The sequence below is a fragment of the Hippopotamus amphibius genome, chromosome 2 (genome assembly GCF_030028045.1).
Source record: "Hippopotamus amphibius kiboko isolate mHipAmp2 chromosome 2, mHipAmp2.hap2, whole genome shotgun sequence".
NCBI lineage: Eukaryota > Metazoa > Chordata > Mammalia > Artiodactyla > Hippopotamidae > Hippopotamus > Hippopotamus amphibius.
In genome coordinates, this window is record NC_080187.1 from 49409764 (window position 1) to 49422728 (window position 12965).

Genomic DNA, 12965 nt, shown 5'->3' on the forward strand with positions numbered 1-12965 from the left:
GATGGCCCTGATGTGTGGGTAGCTGGATGAATCATTCACTGAGATAGGGAATTGTGGAAGAGGATCTTGTTTGGGAGGAAGATCAAAAGTTTATTTTGGGGATGTTGATCTTGAGATGGCTTTGGAACATTCAAGAAGATTTTTCAAGTAGGTGAGTGAATATGTATGTCTAGAGCTATGAAGGGAGGTCTTGGCTGGAGATACACTATTGTGAGTCATGTATAGGTGGCAATTAAAGGCATGGGAGTGCATGAGATTGTCAGAGAAAAAAGAGGGGGTTGACAGTTGAGCTCAGAAAAAGTTCAGCTTTTATCCACTAGGTTGAAGAAGTTACACCTGGAAAGGAGACAGAGGAGAAATTGTCAGGGTTGGATTCTGCTGGGCTGGAGCAATGATAGAACAAGTGATAGTGTACAGGATATTAATGGAAGAGGATTTTCCCCTCTCTCACCTCTGTCCAACATTGATATTTTCTTTTTCTACACTATTTTCTACATTGTTGATCTGATTCATTTGTAGTGACTATTTTGATAAGCAGAGTATTCTGTTTTGTGAGCAACTGCTTAGTATTTAGACCGTAGAAAATATATTTGTTTTTCTTTTTAATTAACATTGCAAATATGTTCACAACACCAGAATGCAGGAAATATAATCCTAGAATTAACTTCACTCTATCCTGCTGCTCTTCATAATAGAACTTTCACACTTTAGGGAAGACAAATAGTCCTCTGGAATGATTATGGCCTGGAAGACAGCCCCACCCCCTGCCCACGCTTACTCAAATCCCTGTTCTTCTAGCTTTATCAGAAGTTATCTTTTAACTGTTTTTTTGCTGTATGTTCTAATTATAATAGCACAATTCTTAAAATAACAATTTTGACATAACAAAAATGTTTTCTCAAACTGGGATTTTGTAATTCCTCCTTTTCATGCATCACAGGAACCAGCAGTAATGGCACAGGGAGTGTATGTTTTTCCCTCTCCAAATTTCCTTCCCATTTCATGCAGTAATAACCGTTTGCCAAGGACCATTTGCTTGTTGGCGAAGTAATGGAATATCTGAGGCTGAGGTTAACATTTTTAATAGTAATATTACATTAATTTAATAATATTATCTTGCAAAGTGCATGTAGCATTTGGCCATGGGGAAAACCATGAATGCCAGCTCATTAATTTGTCCACTCAGGGTTCATTATATGAATAAAAAAATTGGGAATACTACTTAGAAATAAAAAGGAAAGAACTATTGATATAAGCAACAAAATAGATGAATCTCAAAATTATTGTGCTGAGTTAAAGAAGCCAGGCAAAAAAGAATACATGTTGTATGGTTTTATTTCTATAAGATTTTAGAAGATGCAAATGTATCTATAGTGACAGAACAGGTCAGTGGTTGCTGGGGGCTTGGGGCTGAGGGTAGAGAAGCCTGGGATGGATCATCAAGGGGCCAGAAGAAGCTTGAGGAGCTAATAGACATATTCATTATTTTGATTGTGATGGTTTCTAATGTCAAAACTAATCACATTGAATACATATTTAATGTTTATTACATTTCAGTAAGTTATTTAAAAACAAAAACGTGTGACTCAAGAAAAATCAAACCTGATGTCCCTTCAAACTCTCTATGTTCCTCTTATTTTACAGGTGAGGAGACTGAAAGCAAAGGACAGTATACCTTATGAAAGTTTCTCGGCCTAGCATTAGGGCTAGTTGGTTATGATTAGATTGCAATTTCTTAATAACTGCCCTTCGAACAGAGCATCTCCTCCTTCTTAGAACCTTATCTAGTAAGAGAAAGAGGCTCTGAAATACTAACATTCTTGATGGCTGAAGAAGAGCTGTGTATGTTGTGAACACAGTTATTAAAAAATCAAACACTTTACTTACCACTCAGATGTCCTTTAATTGTATGCAGTAAAACCTCATCATCAATGTAGAGTTGTGGAAGTTCCATCCAAATTTGTAATGAGTCAAAATTTTACATTTTTAAAGAAAAATGTCATTTTAGTTGTCAAAGATAGTGGTATATTAATGGAACATGCTTGTATTTGCAGTTAAGCCTCTATTATATGATGTCTCACATTTTAAAACCTCTGATTTTGACTACTTTTTAACCTGGAATTCAATGAAAATCAAATACATTTCTGAATTGTTACAAAGTCTGTATTAATAGATCTCTCTAACAAACTTTAATTTTTCCCAGTCTGTTTAAAATGTTGAAACCCAATATTCTGCTCGCAGTTTTTCTAGGATGTATTCAAAGGTGCATTTTTGTTTGTTTTATAGACGGGCCAAATTTTTTTAAAGCTCTTTATTGGAATTTAATTGCTTTACAGTGTTGTGCCAGTTTTTGCTGTACAAAGTGAATCAGCTGTATTTATATACATATATATACCCATATCCCCTCCCTCCCGCAACTCCTTCCTACCCTCCCTATCCTGGCCCTCTAAGTCATCACCCATCATCGAGTTGGTCTCCCTGTGTCATGCAGCAGCTTCCCACTAGCCATCTATTTTACATTTGGAAGTGTATATATGTCAATGTTACTCTCTCACTTCATCCTGCTTCCCCTTTGCCCCCTATCCTGTGTCCTCAAGTCTGTTCTCTACATCTGCATCTTTGTTCTTGCCTTGTCAGTGGGTTCATCAGTACCATTCTTTTAGATTCCATGTATGTGAGTTAGCATATAGTATTTGTTTTTCTCTTTCTGGCTTACTTCGCTATGTATGACAGACTCTAGGTCCATCATCCTCATTACAAATAACTCAATTTCATGCCTCTTTATGGCTGAGTAATATTCCATTGTATATATGTGCCACATCTTCTTTATCCATTCATCTGTTGATGGGCATTTAGGTTGCTTCCCTGTCCTGGGTATTGTAAATAGTGATGCAGTGAACATTGTGGTACATGTTTCTTTTTGAATTATGGTTTTCTCAGGGTGTATGCCCAGGAGTGGGATTGCTGGGTCATATGGTAGTTCCATTTTTAGCTTTTTAAGGAACCTCCAAATTGTTTTCCATAGTTCCTGTACCAATTTACATTCCCACTAACAGTGCAGGAAGGTTCCCTTTTATCCACACTCTCTCCAGCATTTATTGTGTCTAGATTTTTTGATGATGGCCATTCTGATCGGTGTGAGGTGATACCTTATTGTGGCTTTTACTTGCATTTCTCCGATGATTAGTGATGTTGAGCATCTTTTCATGCGTTTGTTAGCCATCTGCATGTCTTCTTTGGAGAAATGTCTATTGAGGTCTTCTGCCTATAGATGGGCCAAAATTTAATGAACACGATTAATGTTATTTTTGATAACTTTTGAGTACTTCCTTAAAAATAAAAAATAGTTCATTAGGTGAAAGCATGAGTGAGATTAGTGGCTCAAAAATGTAATTAGAATTAAAATGACAGGATTTTTTTTGTGATTGTATATTTTGAGTAATTTATTACCTTGACCCTGTAGAAAACACAAAAGTTGTTTATATTTATCAGTCATCATTTTTTACTTAACATGACATTATTATTGTTCTGGCCAAGATACTTGCCACTCCTTTTCCACTAGGAAGAGCTGATTAATCTTTCTTGTGCATTCATTTTTTGAGCCTTTAATCTCGGCATTCATGGGCATGCTGCAATACAGATGTAACATGACAGGACAGAATTACATCCTGGTTGTAAGAGTGCATCATTGACATTTTCTGGGGAAGACAGCAAAACAGTGACAGAAACCAAAAAGCACAGGGAATATGGCTTATGTATAGCTTCAAAGTCATCCATGCCCCCCAAAGGTGGCGATTCAATATGTGTAAATTATCTTAATAGAAAAAAATACTTTAGAAGTGATATTGTAGACTCATGAATGACATTACTCTTCTGAAAGGCAAAGTAGTCAGCTGGCCCACAAGATTTTTTTTCCTTTACAATGAGATTAATTCTTGCAGGTTGTATCAGTTTTCTTTTTAAAAAATTTTTATTTTATTTTGAACTGTAGTTGTTCTACAATGTTGTATTCATTTACAATGTTGTATTAGAATACAGCAAAGTGATTCAGTTATACATATACATCTGTCCTTTTTCAAATTCTTTTCCCATTTAGGTTATTACAGAATATTAAGCAGAGTTCCCTGTGCTATACAGTAGGTCCTTGTTGGTTAACTATTTTAAATATCATAGTATGTATACATTAATCCCAAACTCCCAATTTATCCCTCCCTTTGGTTACCATAAAGTTGTTTTTTATGTCTGAGTCTGTTTCTGTTTTGTAAAAAGTTCATTTTTATCATTTGTTTTTAGATTCCACAAATAAGTGATATCATATGGTATTTGTTTCTTTCTGACTTACTTCACTTAAGTATGATAATCTCTAGGTCCATCCATGTTACTGCAAATGACATTATTTCATTCTTTTTTGTAGCTGAGTAGTATTCCATTGTATATATGTACCACATCATCTTTATCCATTCATCTGTCAGTGGGCACTTAGGTTGCTTTCATGTCTTGGCTATTGTAAACAGTGCTGCAATGAACATTGGGGTGCATGCATCCTTTTGAACCATGGTTTTCTCTGGATATATGCCCAGGAGTGGGATTGCTGGGTCATATGGTAGCTCCTTTTAGTTTTTTGAGGAACCTCCATCCATAATGTTCTCCATAGTGGCTGTACCAATTTACTTTCCCACCAACAGTGTAGGAGGGTTCCCTTTTCTTCACACCGTCCCCAGCATTTATTGTTTGTAGACCTTTTGATGATGGCCATTCTGAATGGTGTGAGGTGATGTCTCATTGTAGTTTTGATTTGCATTTCTCTAATAATTAGCGGTGTAGAGCATCTTTTCATGTGCCTCTTGGCCATCTGTATGTCTTCTTTAGAGAAATGTCTGTTTAGATCTTCTGCCCATCTTTTGATTGCACTGTTTTTTAGATATTGAGCTGCATGAACTGTTTTTAAATTTTGGAGATTAATCCCTTGTCACCTTATTTGCAAATATTTTCTCCCATTCTGTGGGTTGTCTTTTCGTTTTGTTTATAGTTTCCTTTGCTATGCAAAAGCTTTTTTTTTTTAGTTTTAATTTAATTAATTTATTTTTGGCCGCATTGGGTCTTCATTGCTGCACAGGCTTTCTCTAGTTGTGGTGAGCGGGGGCTACTTTTCATTGCAGTGCGTGGGCTTCTCGTTGCAGTGGCTTCTCCTGTTGCAGAGCACAGGCTCTAGGCATGCAGGCTTCAGTAGTTGTGGCACATGGGCTCAGTAGTTGTGGCTCACAGGCCCTAGATCACAGGCTCAGTAGCTGTGGTGCACGGGCTTAGTTGCTCCGCCACATGTGGGATCTTCCCCAACCAGGTATCAAACCCGTGTCCCCTGCATTAGCAGGCAGATTCTTAACCATTGTACCAAGAGGGAAGACCCCGTGCAAAAGCTTTTGAGTTTATATCAGTTTTCTATTGCGCCATAACAAATTCCCACTACCTTAGGGGCTTAAAACAACAAAAACTTATTATCTTGGGGTTTTGTAGGTCGGAAGTCTGACACAGGACTTGCTGGACTAAAACCAAGGTGTTAGCAATGTTGTATTTCCTTCTGGAGGCTCTAGGGGAGAATCCATTTCCTTGCCCTTTCCAGCTTCTAGAGGGCTGTCCTGTATTCCTTGGCTCATGTCCTCCTCCCTCCATCTTCAAAAATAGTGAGGAATAATCTCTCTGTAACCTCTCTCTGACTCTTATCTCAGCCAGAAATGTTCTTTTAAGGAGTCATGTGATTAGGTTTGAGCCTACCTGCATAATTTAGGATAATCTTCCTTTCTCAAGGTCCTCAACTTTAATCACATCTGCAAAGTTGCCTTTGTAACTAAAAGTAGCATATGCACAGGTTTCAAGGATTAAGGCGTAGACATCTTTGGGAGGTCATTATTCTGCCTCCCATGCGGTGAAATTCTAGAACAGTTAGGGACTAAAACAAGGCAAGGAAAGATTGAATTACTGGATATGTTTCAGAGAGTGTCTTTTGGTGTGGTTTTCAACAGAAGAGTCAACAAATGAAAAAAATTACCAATGGAAAAAGAAGCAGGCATCAGGATAACACTTTTAGTTACCAGTTGCCACACTTTGCATGTAAAAAGCAATTCTCTTTCTTCAATCAATATTTAAATAAACTAATTACATGAATGGGCCTGTTCTGTCATTTGTTTTTCAATCTGGTAGCAGATGCAACTCCATCACTTAGGTACTTGAAGTTCTATAGCAAACATTTGAGAATGAGTTTACAATTATTAGGTCAAAAGAGAAACTAGATTAATATTGTTTTTAAATCTAGAGTTTCTTGCTTAGGCTGTATTAAGGATTCATAGGAGAATGACAATAACTAGAGACCACAAAAGTCTTCTCAGGAAGATGTTTTTTACTTAAATACATAAAACATGTGAACATCAACAGGAGTGCAAGATTAGTTCTAGCTTTTAAATTAGCAAAACAAAAAAATCCATTTTCACAAAACGTAGTTGATAAGGAAAGGCAGATTATACTTCAGAAATCTTTTAAAAACATGGGTGGATAATATCTTTTTTGTTTTAGTTAATTAAATACCTTTAATTCCTTACAGAATCCTTTTAAACTGTATTTTTCTTTTTAAAATTGATTTTAATAAATAAGCTGGGTAAAATTAATATTCAGTTGAATCTAATAGATAGCTGCAAATATAGCTGGATTTGATGATCTTAAAATTAATTGTGGTTTGAAATTTAGAGCTCAAGCTATAAAATCAGTGACAGGTGAGTAAAGCAGAGATCCAGACAGAGCGGGAAGATAATTTTGTGTGTCATGGGAAATTCCTCAGTTTCAAATATGTAGAAAGTTTAAAAAAAATCTCTCTGATCTTTGTAAGCAAAAAATGGTTTTACATATAACAAATAGCTGAACTGTGGAATAGAATTATTTGGTCTGCTCTTTAAAGTTAACTCTATGTGGTTATAAATTAACACCATTTTTACTTGTGTAATTCTCTTATTCTACCTCCTGGAGTAGGCTAGACAACCTAGAAAGAATCCAGACTTTGCTTGATTTCACTCCTCCTTGAGTCTTACAGGAAAAATGGGAAGGACTGAGTGACGTGGAAGTCATCTGGAGGCAGGGAAGGGAACTGATGCTTCTTAACACCAACTATGTACTAGGTACACCGCTTCATGCTTTATACGCGTTGCCACAACTTATTGAGTTATTACCCGAGAGAGAAATGAAATTTAGAGTGGCCGAGAATTTTGTCAAATACACCCTAGGCAGTACAGCCTGACTTGAACTCAAGTAGACTTGACTCCAAAGCTTTGTTCTTTTCATCATCTCCTTCCTTCCTTCCTGAACCTTGAGACCCATTTTTCTCCTTCTCTTTGTAACTGGAAGGCACTGTGTGCTGAAAAGAAAAGGCAGGTCCCTCAAAACCTGTGACGCTGATAGGTTTACAGGATTCCTCAAAGTATCCCAGGGCCCCCAAATCAGAAAAGCCTTCAAGTCAAGGAGCCATTCTTGTTATAGTTGCGTGATCCATCTACTCCTTTAACCTGAGGCCTCACTTCCAAGGAACAGATGGACTATGGAGTTGGCCATGCTCTCTGCATGGTGACGGGGCATGGTTATACTTCAGCTCAGATCTTCCTGTCTTACCAACTTGCATGAGATTTCTGAGAACTCCTGCTTCCCTGTCTGTTCCTCCCTTCCTTATACTCATCAGGGTTTAACAGGGTAGAATGTGGGGCCCAAATAATTTTTCCTTATTTTAAAAGAACTTCAATAATGTGGACTAAAGTTGAAATTAGAGAATAAAAGGAATGATCACACAGGCTACTGAAAGGGGAAAAAAGCCTCACGTATTCAGGAGTAAGGAAGGCAGAAATATGTGGAAAATATGTTTGATGAAAAGGATACAGAGCTATGTGATCCTTTTACGTGATAAAGAATAATGTAATTGTGTTCATGGTGTGTTTATCACACTTATCCTTTATCTTTAAGGCCAGTGCGGTATCATTTAGAAAAGCATCTATGGGGGTACTTAAAATATAGGCAGCCTTTACTGTGAAAGGTGTTGACTGCATCATAATGCCCAGCAACAGGAAAATGATTGTACCTCAGTGTGATGCCGTTAGTCTTCAACAGTGGTGTTTATAAAGAATTTATAGTGATGATTTAAAAAAACCTTTACAATAATATTTTTTAATAAATTTATTTATTTTATTGGCTGTGTTGTGTCTTTTTTGCTGTGCACAGGCTTTCTTTTTAGTTGCGATGTGTGGGCTAGTCTTCGTTGTGGTGTGTGGGCTCCTCATTGCCGTGGCTTCTCTTGTTGTGGAGCACGGGCTCTAGGCACGTGGGTTTCAGTAGCTGCAGCACATGGGCTCAATAGTTGTGGCTCATGGGCTCTAAAGTGCAGGCTCAATAGCTGTGGCGCATGGGGCTTAGTTGCTCCGCGGCACGTGGGAATCTTCCTGGAGCAGGGATCGAACCCGTGTCCCCTGCAGTGGCAGACGGATTCTCAACCACTGCACCACCTAGGAAGCCCCTATAATAACATTTTAAAAACAAGATGGAAAGTTGGGGATATGATATTTTCTTAATTATGAAATTGCATAAAATTCTAAATAAAACTGCTAAAATGTTAACAGTGTTTGCCTGGGGAATTCTGGTTTATTGACAATGTTTTTTTCTGCTTCATTATATTTTTTCCAGTACTTACAAGGAGAAAAACAAATACGGTTCCGTGATGAGAAAAAAAAAGCAGAAGATTTTATGAGTATTTTCAAGTGACCAGTGAGGAAGCAAAAGATCTTTCTGGCCAGATGAGACTTAATATTATTGCAGGTTAATTAATTCAGTGATCCTTCAGTTTAGATTAAAGCCAGTAGAAATCAGATAGTGACTGTCTACCTAAATATCATGTTATTTTAGCAACAGGAAAAACTAATAAGAAGAGTTATGCAACAATTTTTCAACTATAATGAATCAAGAAAAGTCATGTCAGGAGTCATATAGGGTGCATGTTTTAGACATTAAATTGTTATTTGTAGAAACAATTGTAAGCCAATTATATAATTTTGAAGTAAAATATGAATAGTATCTTAATGCATTTGCTATGTTCTACTTTTTGTAATTTCCTTTGATGTAAGATTAGCTCTGTCTAAAGAACCACACAGGTTATTTAGAAATTTGGAAACCAGCTATCGGGTATCAGTTCATCCTTTTTAAAACTATTAAAGTACTAGATTTGGGGATTAACATCAGTAAGTAATGAGTTAGATTATGTAAATTCATAAAAATATTACTTTAAAAATTCTTAGTGTTTTACCTCTTTTATATAGACTTTGTCAGAGATTTCCCATATTCCTTTATACCCCTTACCCCACATAGATGCAACATCCCTATCCCCACCATCATCATCCCACACCAGAATGGTACATGTGTTACAATTGATGAACCTACATTGACACACTATTATCACCCAGAGTCCCTAGTTTACATTAGGGTTCAGTCTGGGTGTTGTACATTCTATGAGTTTGGACAAATATATAATGATATGTATCTACCATTATCACATGCAGGGAAGAGTTTCACTGCCCTAAAAATCCTCTGTGCTCTGCCTTTTCATTGCTCCCTTTCTCTCACCCCTGGTAAACACTGATCTTTTTACTGTGTCCATAGCTTTGCCTTTAACTGAATGTTATATAATTGAAATCAAACAGCATGTAGTCTTTTTGCATTAGTTCTTCCACTTAGTACTGTGCACTTAAGTTTCCTCTATGTCTTTTCATGGTTTGAAAGCTTGTTGCTTTTTGGCGCTGAATAATATTCCATTGTCTGGATGGACCACTGTTTGTTGATTCACCTCCTGAAACTCATCTTGATTGCCTCTAAGTTTTAGCAATTTTAAAAAAAGCTGCTATATGGGACTTCCCTGGTGGTCCAGTGGTTAAGACTTTGTCTTTCAGTGCAAGGGGTGCAGCTTCATCCTTGGTCAGGGAGCTAAGATCCCACATACCTTGCAGCCAAAAAACAAAAACATAAAACAAAAACAATATTGTAACAAATTCAATAAAGACTTAAAAAAATAAAAATAAAAAGCTGCTATAAATGTGTGCAGGTTTTTGTGTAGATGTAAGTTTTCAACTCTTTTAGGTAAGTTCCATGGAGCATGATCACTGAATCATATGGTAAGGGCATATTTGATTTTATAAGAAACTGACAAACTGTCTTCCTAAGTGGCTGTATTATTTTGCATTTTCATCAACAGTGAATGAGAGTTCCTGTTGCTCCACATCCTTATCAGCATTTGGTGTTGTCCATGAATTGGATTTGGGCCATTCTTTTGGGTGTGCTTTAATTTGCAGTTCTTCATTGATGTATGATTTGGTACATCTTTTCAGAGGCCTTTTGTCACTGATATATCTTCTTTGAGGTGTCCAGATCTTTGGCCCATTTTTAATAGGATTTTTTTAAAATTAGTTTTTATTAGAGTATAGTGTCTTTAGAGTGTTGTGTTAGTTTCTACTGTACAGCAAAATGAATCAGCTATACATATACATATATCCCCTCTTTTGGATTTCCTTCCCATTTAGGTCACTGCAGAGAATTAACTTGAGTTCCCTGTGTTATACAGTATGCTCTCATTAGCTATCTATTTTATACATAGTATCAATAGTATATATATGTCAATCCCAATCTCCCAATTCCTCCCACACCTCCTTTTCCCCCTTGGTATCCATACATATATTCTCTATGTCTGTGTCTCTATTCCTGCTTTGCAAATAAGATTATCTATGCCATTTTTCTAGATTCCACATGTGTTAATATATGATATTTGTTTTTCTCTTTCTGACTTACTTCACTCTGTATGACAGTCTCTAGATCCATCCACATATCTACAAATGACCCAATTTTGTTCCTTTTTATGGCTGAGTAATATCCCATTGTATATATGTACCACATCTTCTGTATCCATTCCTCTGTTGATGAACATTTAGATTGCTTCCATGTCCTGGCTATTATAAATAGTGCTGCAGTGAACACTGGGGTGCATGTGTCTTTTTGAATTATGGTTTTCTCTGTGTATATGCCAAGTAGTGAGATTGCTGGGTCATATGGTAATTCTACTTTTACTTTCTTGAGGAGCCTCCATACTGTTTTCCATAGTGGCTGTATCAATTTACACTCCCACAAACAGTGCAGGAGAGTTCCCTTTTCTTCACACCCTCTCCAGCATTTATTGCTTGTAGATTTTTGTTGATGGTCATTCTGACTGGTGTGAGGTGATACCTCATTGTAGTTTTGATTTGCATTTCTCTAATGATTAGTGATGTTGAGCATCTTTTCATGTGTTTTTTGGCCACCTATATGTCTTCTTTGGAGAAATGTCTATTTAGGTCTTCCACCCATTTTTTGGATTAGGTGGTTTGTTTTTTTGATATTGAGCTGCATAAGCTGCTTACATATTTTGGAGATTAATCCTTTGTCCGTTGCTTCATTTGCCAATAGTTTCTCTGATTTTGAGGATTGTCTTTTCGTCCTGTTTATGGTTTTCTTTGCTGTGCAAAAGCTTTTAAGTTTCATTAGCTCTCATTTGTTTATTTTTGTTTAGGAGGTGGGTGAAAAAAGTTGTTGCTACGATTTATGTCAAAGAATGTTTTGCCTATATTTTCCTGTGAGTTTTATAGTGTCTGGCCTTACATTTAGGTCTTTAATCCATTTTGAGTTTATTTTTAAGTATGGTGTTAGAGAGTGTTCTAATTTCATTCTTTTACATGTAGCTATCCAGTTTTTCCAGCACTACTTATTGAAGGGGCTGTTTTTTCTCTGTTGTATATTTTTGCCTCCTTTGTCATACATTTGGTGACCATAGGTGTGTGGGTTTCTCTGGGCTTTCTATCCTGTTCCATTTATCTATGTTTCTGTTTTTATGCCAGTACCATATTGTCTTGATTCCTGTAGCTGTGAAGTATAGTCTGAAGTCAGGGAGCTTTATTCCTCCAGCTCTGTTTTTCTTTCTCAAGATGGCTTTGTCTATTCTGGGTCTTTTGTGTTTCCATACAAATTGTAAAATTTTTTGTTCTAGTTCTGTGAAAAATGCCATTGGTAATTTGATAGGAATTGCACTGAATCTGTAGATTGTTTTGTGTAGTATAGTCAATTTCACAATATTGATTCTTCCAATTCAAGAACATGGTAGCTCTCTCCATCTGTTTGTGTCATCTTTGATTTCTTTCATCAGTATCTTATAGTTTTATGCATACAGGCCTTTGCCTCCATAGGCAGATTTATTCCTAGGTATTTTATTCATTTTGTTGCAATGGTGAATGGGATTGTTTGCTTAATTCCTCTTTCTGATCTTTTGTTGTTAGTGTATAGGAATGCAAGAGACTTCTGTGTATTAATTTTGTATCCTGTGACTTTACTAAATTTATTGCTTAGCTCTAGTAGTTTTCTGGTGGCCTCTTTAGGATTTTCTATGTATAGTATCATGTCATCTGCAAACAGTGACAGTTTTACTTCTTTTCCAATTTGGATTCCTTTTATTTTTTTTCTCTGGATGCCATGGCTAGGACTTCCAAACCTATGTAGAATAATAGTGGTGAGAGTGAACATCCTTGTCTTCTTCCTAATCTTAGAGGAAATGCTTTCAGTTTTTCACCATTGAGAATAATGTTTGCTGTAGGTTTGTCATATATAGCCTTAATTATGTTGAGGTAGGTTCTCTCTATGCTCACTTTCTGGAGACTTTTTATCACAAATGGGTGTTGAATTTTACCAAAACATTTTTCTGCATCTATTGAGATGATTGTGTGGTTTTTATTCTTTAGTTTGTTAATGTGGTGTATCACATTGATTGCTTTGCATATATTGAAGAATCCTTGCATCCCTGGGATAAATCCCAATTGATCCTGGTGTGTGATCCTTTTAATATGTTGTTGGATTTGGTTTGCTAGTTTTTCAGG

General features: G+C 36.5%; 1 protein-coding gene across 4 annotated transcripts in view; it reads left to right on the top strand.

Moving 5' to 3' along the window:
* The window catches only part of TRPM3 (transient receptor potential cation channel subfamily M member 3), an 827818-nt gene that overhangs the window by 112045 nt on the left and 702808 nt on the right, over nt 1-12965 (top strand). The window lies entirely within an intron of this gene.